Here is a 12771-nt window from a genome sequence, read left to right as displayed (position 1 = left end):
CTGTGAAACTCAATCAACTCTCTTTCTAAGTCCACTTCAGACCTTGGCATTTGAAGATGAGAGTGGCAATGCACACTTGTAATTCTAGAACTTGGGAGATGCTAAAGCAGAAGGATATGGCATTCAGGGCCAGCATGAGCTACACTGTGAGTTCCAGACTAGCCTGGACTACAAAGTGAGATACTTTCTCAGAAGCTAACAACAAGAGGAATAGCAGGGATATATTTGTATTTCATGAAAAAAACAATAATATAACGATAATTGATATAAGAAATCACACTTATAGAATGTTTGCTCTGTAGCTAAGAGCCATGAGAACATATTCTGTAGGTAGCAACTCATTTAATTGTACAGACAATCCAATGATCTCACTTTCATTATTAAACTCCACTTAAAGATGGGTGTAAATTCATGTACAAAGTAAGTTGATCTAATATAAAACTCTGTGTGCTAAGCAAACATACTGGAAAGCCTGCTGAAGGGGACAAAGGTGTTTGGAAGATTATTATCATGGGAAAGAAGGCAGGCATGCCTGTATGGAATGAACAAAATACACTACAAGATTACTTCTGGACATGGTCAAGAAATGAGATTTAAGCAGTCCTTTCCTAGGAAATGGAAGTAATGGGGTGAGAATGTGGTGAGGGGGAAGAGTCAGTATTTCTTTTAGAGTTTTGGCTAGAATAAACAGTTGTTGGTCTTTTCCTGGGAGACCAGCACTAAGTTGAGGTCTAGAAATTCCTAGGGGAGTGCTGTTTGTGAGCAAATTGTTAGATCTGTTGATCTGTTGTAGTTCCCTGCATCTTATTTCCTTGGCTTTCTTCTTCTTTTCTTCTTCCTGATCGTCTGTCAATCAGTTTCAAACAAAAGGATCAAGGAACACATAGATTACAAATGTACATCAATGGTTTTATATATGTCTGCCTGTCTTTCTAAGTATCCTTCCTTCCTCCCTTCCTTCCTTCCTTCCTTCCTTCCTTCCTTCCTTCCTTCCTTCCTTCCTTCCATCTATCCATCCATCATTTCCAATATCTACTGTATCTTCCTATGGACAATAGGAAAAACAAAATAGAAAGAGTATAAACACGTAATGTAAGATTTAATATTGATGCCTCTTACTCTGAATTATTTCAGTAGTCTTGTAATGGTTCTCTGGCCTTTTCCTATGAGACTAAAATCTGTGACTGAATACAGGGAAAGTAGTGAAGGCTTGGGGACTGATTGTTACTGTATATTTTTTCTAGAAATATTTTTGTATACTTTGCTCCCTCTGCTGTTTCTTGACATAGCCAAGTCATTTAGCTCTGTTTCTGGGTCAGTTTTGAAATAGTAAATTAGGATGGTGATGCCATGTGCTGGAAGAGCATTTTATACTAGACAGAAAAAGTATATGGGAATGTGGTCACTTTTTTCTCTTTTCTTTTCCTTGTATTTCATACAGGCTTTCCCCTCCAGTGATAGTATCACCCACATTCAAAGGTAGCATTTCCCTTGTTAATAAATTCTGTCTGGAAATTCCCTTACAGATACCCAGAAATGTACCTCACCATTCCTCTAGATGATTAACAATGCATACAGGTGGGTGATGAAGAATTGTCATTAGATCATCTTATTGAACATGAAAAGTGTCTTTTGTGCTTTTATTTCATATTTCTGTAATGACTAATGATATAAGATATTTTCCTTTCCTTATTGGTCATTTGTCTTTTTTAGAGAAGTGCCTATTTAAGTCACTTGATAATATTCATATGAGTATTTTGTTACTGAGCTGTAAGTATTCTTCATATATTCTAGATATTGGATACTTATTGGACATATTATTTATAGAAATTTTCTTCAACTATTTGTTATTTTTATTCTGATGATTATATAAAGGTTTCTTCTTAGAAAGTTCTTGATATAGTAATTCAGTCAGAATCAAGAGTTGAAAATGCAGCATCATAAATGTAATTAGAATAGTAGAATTGACCTTGAATTAGAAATGACTCATTCTAAATCAGGCTTTGCTTTGAGACTAACATAATGGATAATTTTATTGGGACATTGGGTAAGCAAAGTAATATTTTTACTAACATGAGTTTTATTTTAAGAACAAAGGATTATTCTTTAGTTTGGGGATTTTTGTCAGCTATTACCAATACTAGTGAAATTAATTGTCCATCAAGAAGTGTTGCTGGCATCTTCATTGAAACTCACAGAGGCCATTATGCCAATCATCACCTCACCATCACAGTGAAACCTGTGGATGGAAAACTCCTATAGTTTCTGATGCTTCAAACCTTAAGGAAGAACAGTAATGCTGTTCAGTAGGCATCAATCCTATTTTAGCTTTAGGTACTAAGGAAGAGCAGGATTTTTTTCTTTAAAAAGCCTGTTCACTTTTGCTTGGTGTTGCCTTTAACTGCACATCTCAGAGTAAGTTTTAATTGACTCCTTCATGTTTTCTTTACCAAGGCACCTATAAATCTCCAGTATATATTATTTTAACACAGATCTTTAAAAAAAGATTTATGTTCATTTCAGACTTACAAGCTAGAAAACAACTCTGGAGTTTGGCAGAATTCTCTGCAAGAATCCCATGCAGCATTTTTAAAAATGCCTAGAAATTCTTATTGAACTTTAAGGCTCACACATCTTTAGGCATAATTATTAACTTTTAACATGTTAAATGCTGTGGGTTAAGTTAATATGCACATTATGGTACACACGCCAATAAAAATGGCACCTGAAGTCCACAATTTCAGTTCCACTCAATTTTTTCATACAACAGAGTGTCTGCTTCCTTGAGCATTGAATGGATGGATATAGGAAAGATAACAATGATTAATGTGGCTTTGATTTAAATATTTACCGTCATGGACCCTGATTTTTAGCAGGTTATATTTGCATTTAATTTTGTTTTATATTCTAAATAAACAATAGATTTAAAGATACATTAATTATACCTTTAACCTGAGAAAGCACTATAAAGTTATAAGAAGCAATTTTTTTAAGAAAATGGAATCCAAGAAAGCCGGATTTGCTAGATCTGCTTTTGTCAGTAATTATCTTTGTGACTGTGTGCAGGTCACTTGTACTTTCAAGCTGTTGTTTTCCTAATTAATCTCAGCCCGTATATGACTTTAACGTTTACAAAAAAAGAAAAAAGAAAAAGAAAAAGAAAAAAAACGGAGTAGGAGAAATACTTTTCCATTTGTCTACATCCTTCCCACACACGCTTCCTTGTCAAGTATCAAAGATTTTCCAAACTCATTCCACTTAGAGTAATATAAAAGCAGTGTTTTCTTGTTTAATTATTTACAAATCACATACAGAGGACATATGATGACTCCATTGTCAGTGCAAAATGGACAAAGTGAAAACATTATGGATTCTGTCCTTGACAGTTCTAATTTCTGAGATACAGCTGCACTATTCAATTGGGGAATCAAAAAAGTCATTTATTCAAAGTATAAAACATGTAAGAATGATGGGAGAAGTATTTCTGTATGCTGTGAATACATGTTTCTCTTATTGGTTGATGAATAAAACTGTTTTGGACAGACAGGATTAACCAGGCAAGAATTCGAAACATGGAGAATGATAGTAGGTGGAGTCAGGGAGATGCCATGTAGCTACCAGGAATATAGAATGTCCCAGTATTCTCTCTGGTAAGCCAAGACCACTTTGAGATATATAGATTAATAGAAATGTGTTAATCAGCAAGAGAGAGCTAGTCAACAAGAAGCCTGAGCCATCTACCAGACAGTTTATAATTAATATAAGCCTCTGTGTGTTTATTTGGGACTAAATTGTTGCAGTACCGGGCTGGATAGAAACTTCTGATGACAAGGTATAAATAAGGAGATATGATTTTCATTACAGTCTAATATGTATAAAAATTTAATCATGACAGACAAGGTTGTGAAAATCCTGTTTTGTTGCAATATTATGTAGCATCTGCATAATATACAGAGGGAAGCAACCAGAAGGTGGAAAGATTTAGAACCACTCTCACAGATGGAAAAGTTTGGAGGAAGGTTCTCGATGGTGTAATAGAAACTAAAGCAATGTCTTTCAGATTTTTGAGGTCTAAACAGAAGAAAAAGGTGGAAGTTCTGAAACTCAATTTATATTTCAGGGGAAACTGATTTATTCAATATGAGAAAAGTCTTTTGAACAATTTTAAGGGACTAATAATAGCTGGGGTTGCCTGTGGGGTGGACTGTTTTCTAAAATGGGAGTTGTTTAAGCAGAGGTCAGAGTAGTAGACAAACTCAAATAGCTTGTCAGGCAGCAACCCAATAGGAAAAGTGGGTCAGTTGAGGCAAATGAGCAGTATGCAGTCCACTGAAGCTGAAGTTTCTGAAGTTTTGAAAGAATGAAGAAATGATGATTTCAGTGTTTGCTTCTTGAGAGTCTGTGTTGACCCAATTTCTTTTTACAAGTACTACTATTAATTTTTTTGGAGAATTTCAAACATTGCATTTTGGTCATAATCATCCCCATAACTCTCATTTTCACCAGATCTTCCCTCAACTATATCAACCCAATTTTGAGTCCTCAATTTATAAGCTATCAAGTCCTATTTGTGCTGTCTATATATACATTTTTAGGTGTGGTATCTGCAGTCTTCCACATGCCAGCAACATTTGTTGAAGATTATTTCTTTTTTCCATTGTATAATTTTAGCTTTTTTGTCAAAAATCTGGTGTTCATAGGTGTGTGGGTCCCTACCGGGGTTTTCAATTTGATTCCATTGTTCTACCTGTCTATTTTTGTGCCAATACCAAACTTTTTTCAGGACTATAGCTCTATAATAAAGCTTGGAGTCAGGGATGGTGATGCCTCCACGAGTTCCTTTATTGTATGGTGTTGCTTTGGCTTCTGTTTTTCCATATAAAGTTGAGTATTGTTCTTTCAAGTTCTGTGAAGAATTGTGCCGGTATATTGATGGGAATTACATTGAATCTATAGATTGCTTTTGACAAGATTGCCATTTTTACTACATTGATCCTAGCTATCCAAGGGCATGGGAGATCTTTCCATTTTCTGGTGTCTTCTTTAATTTCTTTCTTTAAACACTCAATGTTTTTGTTATACAGGTCTTTCACTTGTTTGTTTAACATCACCCCTCTATATTTTATGTTGTTTGTGGCAATTGTAAAAGCTGATGTTTCTCTGAATTCTTTCTCAGCACATTTATCATCTGTATATAGTAGGGCTGCTGCTTTATTGAGTTAATATTGTATTCTGCTACTTTGTTAGAGGTGGTTATCAGCTGTAGGAGTTCCCTGGTAAAGATTTTTAGTCACTTATGTAAACTATCATATCATCTGCAAATAATGAAAGTTTGACTTCATTTCCAATTTGTATTTCCTTGATCTTGTTTTATTGTCTTATTGTTCTAGCTGGAATATCAAGTACAATAAAGAAGAGATATGGAGAGAGTAGATAGCCTTGTCTTGTTTCTGATTTTAGAGGAATCAAGTTGAGTTTCTTTCCATTTAGTTTTATGTTGGCTGTTGGCTTTCTGTATACTGCTTTTACTATGTTTAAGTACATTCCTGTTATCCCTGATCTCTCTGAGACCTTTATCGATGGAGGGGTCTTGGATTTTTATCAAAGGCTTTTTCAGAATGTAGTGAAATGATCCTGTGGTTTTTCTTTTTCAGTTTGTCTATATGGTGGATTTCATTGATGGATTTTAGTATGTTGACCCATCCCTGCATCTCTAGGAGGAAGCCTACTTGATCATGGTAGACATTTTTTTCTGATGTGTTCTTGGATTTCATTTGCCAGTATTTCATTGAGTTATTTGCATCAGTGTTCATTAGGAATATTGGTCTGCAGTTCTCTTTCTTAGTTGTGTCTTTGTGTGGCTTGAGTACCAAAATAATTGTAGCCTTGTATAAAGAGTTTGGCAATGCCCCTTCTGCTTCTATTGTGTGGAACACATTGAGGAGGATTGGTAATAGTGGTTCTTTGGATTTCTGGTAGAATTGTGTGCTGAAACCATCTGGCCCTGTGCTGTTTTTGGTTGGGAGACTTTTGATGACTGCTTCTATTTCATTAGGGGTTATAGGTCTATTTAAATTGCTTATCTGTTCTAATTTAATTTTGGTAAGTGAAATCTATCTAGAAAACTGTCCATTTGCTTTAAATTTCCAAGGGAAAACTTGTGGAGTACAGTTTTTAAAAGCATGATCTGAGGATTTTCTGGATTTCCTCAGTGTCATTGCCATGTCCCCTTTTTCACTTCTGATTTTGTTAATTTGCATGTTCTCTCTCTGCCTTTTGGTCAGTTTTGTAAAGGTTTGTCTGTCTTGCTGATTTTCTCAAAGAACCAACTGTTTGTTACATTGATTCTTTGTATTGTTTAACTAGTTTCTACTTTACTGATCCCTCATTTTGATTATTTGTTGAACATGTTTTCTGCGCCTTTGACATGGGTTCCTTCACCTTCTTCTATACCTATTATTCATAGGTTTGGCCTTTTCTTGGTGTCCCATATTTCCTGGATATTTTGTGTTAAGAATGACTATGGCATATGCCATCCTAGTGCCTTCATCTATTAGCTGATAGAAGCAGAAGCAGACACCCACAGCTAAACACTGAGCCGAACTACTGGAATCCAATTGAAGAGAGGGAGGAGTGATGAGCAAAGGGGGTAAAGATCAGGCTGGAGAAACCTACAGAAAGAGCTGAACTGGACAAGGGGAAGCTCATGGACCCCAGACTGAAAGCTGGGGAACTATCATAGGACTGATCCAGGCCCTCTAAACATGGGTGTCAGTTAGGAGGCCTGGGAAATCTATGTTACCTCTGGTTGTGAATCAGTATTTATCCCTAGTTTACAAATGGACTTTGGGAGCCCTTTCAACATAGAAAAATACTCTCTCAGCCTAGACACATGGGGAGGGTCTAGGCCCTTCTCCAAATGATATGACAGACTTTGAAGATTCCCCATGGAAGGCCTCACCCTCCCTGGGGAATAGAAAGTGGATGTTATAGGGGGTCGATGCAGGATAAGGGAGGAGAGGAGGGAGAGGAAACTAGGATTGACATCTAAAACATTTTTAAGTAAAAAATAAAAAGAAATGTTTTCTAAAAAATGATCAACATTCTTAGCCATACTATATACAGATGATAAAAGGGCTGAAAGAGAAATCAGAGAAACATCACCCTTTACAATTGCCACAAACAACATAAAATACCTTGGGGTAACACTAACCAAACAAGTGAAAGACCTGTATCGTAAGAACTTTGAATCTTTAAAGAAAGAAATTAAAGAAGCCCTCAGAAAATGGAAAGATCTCCCATGCTCTTGGATAGGTAGTATCAATGTAGTAAAAATGGCAATCCTGCCAAAAGCAATCTACAGATTCAATGCTATCCCCATTAAAATCCCAGCACAATTCTTCACAGACCTTGAAAGAACAATAATCAATTTTGTATGGAAAAACAAAAGACCCAGGATAGCCAAAACAACCCTGTTCAACAAGGCAACGTCCGTAGGCATCACTATCCCTGACCTCAAGCTCTATTATAGAGCTATAGTCCTGAAAACAGCTTGGTATTGGCACAAAAAAAGACAGGCAGACCAATGGAATCGAATTGAAAATCCTGGTATTAACCCACACACGTACGAACATCTGATCTTTGACAAAGAAGCTAAAAATATACAATGGAATAAAGAAAGCATCTTCAACAAATGGTGCTGGCATAATTGGAGACTGGCATGTAGAAAAATGCGGATCGATCCATGTTTATCGCCATGCACAAAACTTAAGTCCAAATGGATCAAAGACCTCAACATAAATCCAGCCACACTGAACCTCTTAGAAGAGAAAGTGGGTGGTACCCTTGAAAGAATTGGTACAGGAGACAGCTTCCTGAACATAACACCAGTAGCACAGACAGTGAGATCAACAATTAATAAATGGGACCTACTGAAACTGAGAAGCTTCTGTAAGGCAAAGGACACAGTCAGCAAGACAAAAAGGCAGCCCACAGAATGGGAAAAAATATTCACTAATCCCACATCTGACAGAGGGTTGATCTCCAAAATTTACAAAGAACTCAAGAAGCAAGTCTCCAAAACAGCAAAGGACCCAATTAAGAAGTGGGCTGCAGAACTAAATAGAGAGTTTTCAATAGAGGAGTCTAAAATGGCTGAGAGGCACTTGAGAAAGTGCTCAACATCCTTAGCCATCCGGGAAATGCAAATCAAAGCAACTCTGAGATACCATCTCACTCCTGTCAGAATGGCTAAAATCAAAAACACCAATGACAATTTATGCTGGAGAGGATGTGGTGAAAGGGGGACACTCCTCCATTGCTGGTGGGAGTGCCAACTGGTTCAGCCACTTTGGAAAGCAGTATGGAGATTCCTCAGAAAAATGGGAATAAACCTACCACAAGACCCAGCAACTGCACTCTTAGGCATATATCCAAAAGATGCCCATTCATATAACAAAGATGTCTGTTCCACTATGTTCATAGCAGCTTTATTTGTAATAGCCAGAACTTGGAAGCAACCTAGATGTCCCTCACCCGAAGAATGGATAGAGAAAATGTGGTACATCTACACAATGGAGTACTATTCAGCAGAAAAAAATAATGGAATCATGAGATTCGCAGGCAAATGGATGACACTAGAAGAAACCATCCTGAGTGAGGTAACCCAGTCACAAAAAGAGAAACATGGCATGTACTCTCTCATATATGGATTTTAGACATAGATCTGGGGAGTGCCAGCCTACAATCCTATTGCCAGAGAGTCTGGGAAACAGAAACTTCATTTACTGGCTGGTTAAGTACTGAGCTGAACTCAAGAAAGCCAGTATCAGAGAGGGAGGACTGATGATCAAAGGGATTAAGACTGGGCTGGTTGAACCCCCAGAAACAGCTGACCAGACAAAGGTTAACTCTTGAATCCCAGGCATCAGGCTGGGAATCCAGCATGGGACTGATCAAGACCCCCTGAATCTGGGTGTCAGTGAGGAGGCCTAGGTAATCTATTGAGCCTTGGACAGCAGATCAGTACCCATCCCAAGTATACACACGGTCTCTGGACTCCCATAGAACAATGTGAGGTGCACTCTCACCCTGAACTCTTGGGGAAGGGTCTAGGCCCTGCCCTATATGAAATGACAGACTATGGACACCCCCATGGAGGGCCTCACCCTCCCTGGGGGAATGAGGGGATAACGGGGGGGGGATGGGGGGAGGGCACGGGAGGAGGGGAGGGAAAGGGAGAGGGACCTCGTACTGACTTGTGAAGCAACCTTGTTTCTTATCTAAATTTAAAATGAAAAATAAAAAAAATTAATAAAAAAACAAAAAAAAAACAAAAAAAAAGAAAAATGTAAATTAAAACTATTATATAGTTAGATCTTACTAAGTGAGAATTACTAATTAAGAAACAAACAGAACCCTCCCAAAAATGAGAGGAAGTGCTAGAGTAGATATGGGGTCAGGGAAATGACTATCACTGTGGATGATAGTACAAACTGGAGCAGTGACTATCAAAGTTAGTATGCAGGATCCTCCAAAAGGTAGAAATAGAGCATCGCAGAACCATCAAGATAACTTTAGGGAATAAACTAAATTTCATTTTGAAGAACCTCCATAGACTTAACAATCTCTGATTGGAACAGAGATTAATCCATCTAGTTTGATGTCTGAAGTCTATTTATAAAACTCACCAGTATTCTTATGTGTAGCTCACACAAAAGTAGGTGGTATGGTGGGATATCTTGTAATATTAGGTCACTGAACTTAAGAAATGAGTGGTACTTATGATTAGCTTGTGATATAAAGTATCTTTGAATTTTAAGTATTTATAACTATGTAGGATCAGTAGTTACTTCTAAGACTCTATGAGAAATGACACAATGTGTTGAACATTTACAGAGACAATATTTTCATAGTCAACTACATTAAGACAAAATGGAAGGGAGGGGGCTTCATATAGATTCTGTAGAACTGTGCAGTGCTTTGGGAAGTGTAGACAGGAATTAGGATTAGTGTGACTCAGGACTCAGCAACCAGTGCTGTTTTTGAACCTCTCCATACTTGTAGTGTCTTTCACTATTTATAAATCTTTACAATGTAAATAAAGCTGTGCTATCTCCATTTGCATTTGGCATCTACTACATTTTTTCAGAGACCTACAGAGCTTCTTACCCCTCTCCATCTTTTTTGTCCTGTAAACAAAGTTCTTCCTTTGACTCATGCCTTGAGTCAGGTGGCTTTTCCTCCACTGTTCCCTATGTCAATTCAAACTGCGCGGTCAAAGGGCAAGCTGAAGGCTGGTTGAGCCACTACCTACTACTAGTCAGCTTTTCTCTAGGTGATGTAGAATGGTTTTTGTCACATGACAAAGTCCTATAAATGGGGCCAGATGTGTTCATCAAACCTTAGGAGAAATAGAAAGTGGTTGTATTCTAAAAGAGTTTATAACTTAATTCTGAATTGCAGACCAATTCGGTTTTGTGTTTACCAGTTTTTCAGAGACATCTTACAATATGACATTTTCTAGGCTTCTTACATCCTATTATTTTCCCCCTCTTCCACATCTTGTCTGCCCTAACCTTCATGGTCAGTTTTTTTTTTTATTTCTTGATGAAGTTCATTTACTCATCACTCTTCATTAAACCCTTAGCTCCACTTTGTTTATCCATTATCTTGTTAGACTACCTGACCTTGTAGCTCTGTTCTAGGCCTTTTAACATATGCAATGAGTTGGAAATCTGGGAGATATTCTGTTTCTTTTGGAAGCTGTCACTTTCAAACTGAATCATAGAAGTCTTTCTTAGGATAGCTAAGTGTATCAATCAGGGCTTTGTAGAGAAATGTATGGCCATATGAATGCACACAGGTACATATCTGAAGGGTATTTCTATTGTGGCCTACAAATGAAAATCACCCAAAAGGTAGACAGATAATCTGTTCAATGCATTTCTGGCTTTCTAATTTAAATATCAACAACATGTAAGAAGATCTTCACAGGAATACACAGAATAAAATTGAATCAGAAATGAGAATACTGTGGTCCCATTATACACATATACAATACACACACACACACACACACACACACACACATATATCACGGTAAGGCTGATTTTTTTGATGGTCATATTAGCTTACTTAGAAAAGTTCTTTTTAATTTTTTTATTTAAATTAGAAACATGAATGCTTCACATGTCAATCCCTTCTCCCTCTCCTACCCCTCTTCCCTTGTCCCTCCACCAGGCCCCCCAAACCTCCACCCAATCCCTACATCATTCCCCAGGGAGGGTGAGGCCCTCCTTGGAGGGATCTCCAAAGTCTGCCATTTCATTCAGGGCAGGACCTAGGCCCTTCCCCATGTGTCCAGGCTAAGAGAGCATTCCTCTATTTGGAATGGGCTCCCAAAGCTCATTCATAAACCATGATAAACACTGATCTACTACCCAAAGCCCCAGTGATTTCTGTGGCCACCTCACTGAGACTACATTCATAGAGTCTGGATCAGTCTCCTGTTGGCCTCTCAGCCATCAGTCTGGGATTCAAGAGCTCCACCTTATCCGGTCAGCTGTCTTTGTGGGTTTCACCATCATGGGCTTGACACCTTTGCTCATCATTCCTCCATCTCTGTCACTAGGTTCCAGTAGGTAAGGCTGATTTTAATTTCCACAGATGACGATAAGGAAAAAAGAGAAATATAATCTTACGTTCTGTATTTTTCATTAAAAAAGATAACCAACATAATAGATGCCATTTTCTATACATTAATTTCTAAACTACATCATAATTCCCTAAGCACAACCCTACACTATGTTTTTGGCCTGTGTTATAAGTGAAATTTTAAAAATAATTGTTTTATAATAAATGTGAACTGGTTTTATATGAGTGTTTGTAATAAACACTCTCCATGAAGTCAGTAGCAGTCATTTTTCAGCTGTGTCATTGAGAGGTCACTGGATTTTGTGTGTGTCTCTAATTCCCAAGCTCTTCTTATGTATTGGAGCAAATTTGTAAATACTCACTTTTTGAGGCTTGACTAAATCCACATTTTATATATCTTTGAATTGGGAATCATGCCATCTTCTGCATCCAATCTGTCAGTAAAGCCTGTCAATTTTGACTTCAGCATTTCTTTAAAACTGCATTCTATTGCTTCCCAATGTCAGTGAGTTAGTCTAATCTTTCATTGCTTCTTGCATGGACCTTGGGACGAGTTTCCAAACTTAACTCAGCATCTGCTTGGTCACTTCCTTCAGCCACCAGACAGCCTTTTGTTGCTCCAGGATACAGTATGATACTCCTTTTTGGACATTGTTTCTGATGTCTCGATATGTAAAATACAAAACTCCAGCACTGCTCCTCTGCCTGCAACTTTACCTTTGACCACACCAAATCACCTAGACTATTTAGAAAATGCTATTATTTAAAATATTTCTGCCTCTGTATATTTCTCTGTAAATCCTTTTCTTGAGGTGAGCTATTATTTTCATGAATCTGGACAAATCTAGTCACTTTTAAGGCGGACTTTGAAGGCCTTCTGCTTTCTCAGGCACTTCCTGATACAGAGAGAAGAAGCAAGAAGTCACACTTTAGTCTTTCCCAAGAACGACTTAAGTATCTCTGATACACATCCTTAGGTTTTAGAACCTGATTTAGGAAGAAAAGCTGAAATCATAAATAGCTATCGTCATCCTTTCAAATTCCTTACAACTCCCAAACAGTATCAGTAGAGATGCAGGGCCATATTCATGGCACAGCAGTGACAGACAGCTAATG

General features: G+C 37.6%; 1 long non-coding RNA gene across 6 annotated transcripts in view; it reads left to right on the top strand.

The window, feature by feature from the left end:
* Positions 1–12771, top strand: part of LOC121140651 — a 123197-nt gene that overhangs the window by 88262 nt on the left and 22164 nt on the right. Inside the window, exon 4 of one of the 6 annotated variants that reach the window (XR_005877568.1) lies at positions 1527–1578. The exons of the other annotated variants lie outside the window; for them this stretch is intronic. This is a non-coding gene — a long non-coding RNA (uncharacterized LOC121140651). Of the gene's footprint in view, positions 1–1526; positions 1579–12771 lie in introns of those variants that run through there. 6 annotated transcript variants of the gene reach the window in all.

The sequence above is a fragment of the Mesocricetus auratus genome, unplaced genomic scaffold, assembly GCF_017639785.1.
Source record: "Mesocricetus auratus isolate SY011 unplaced genomic scaffold, BCM_Maur_2.0 Super-Scaffold_4256, whole genome shotgun sequence".
NCBI lineage: Eukaryota > Metazoa > Chordata > Mammalia > Rodentia > Cricetidae > Mesocricetus > Mesocricetus auratus.
This window is presented reverse-complemented; position numbering and strand designations above follow the sequence as displayed.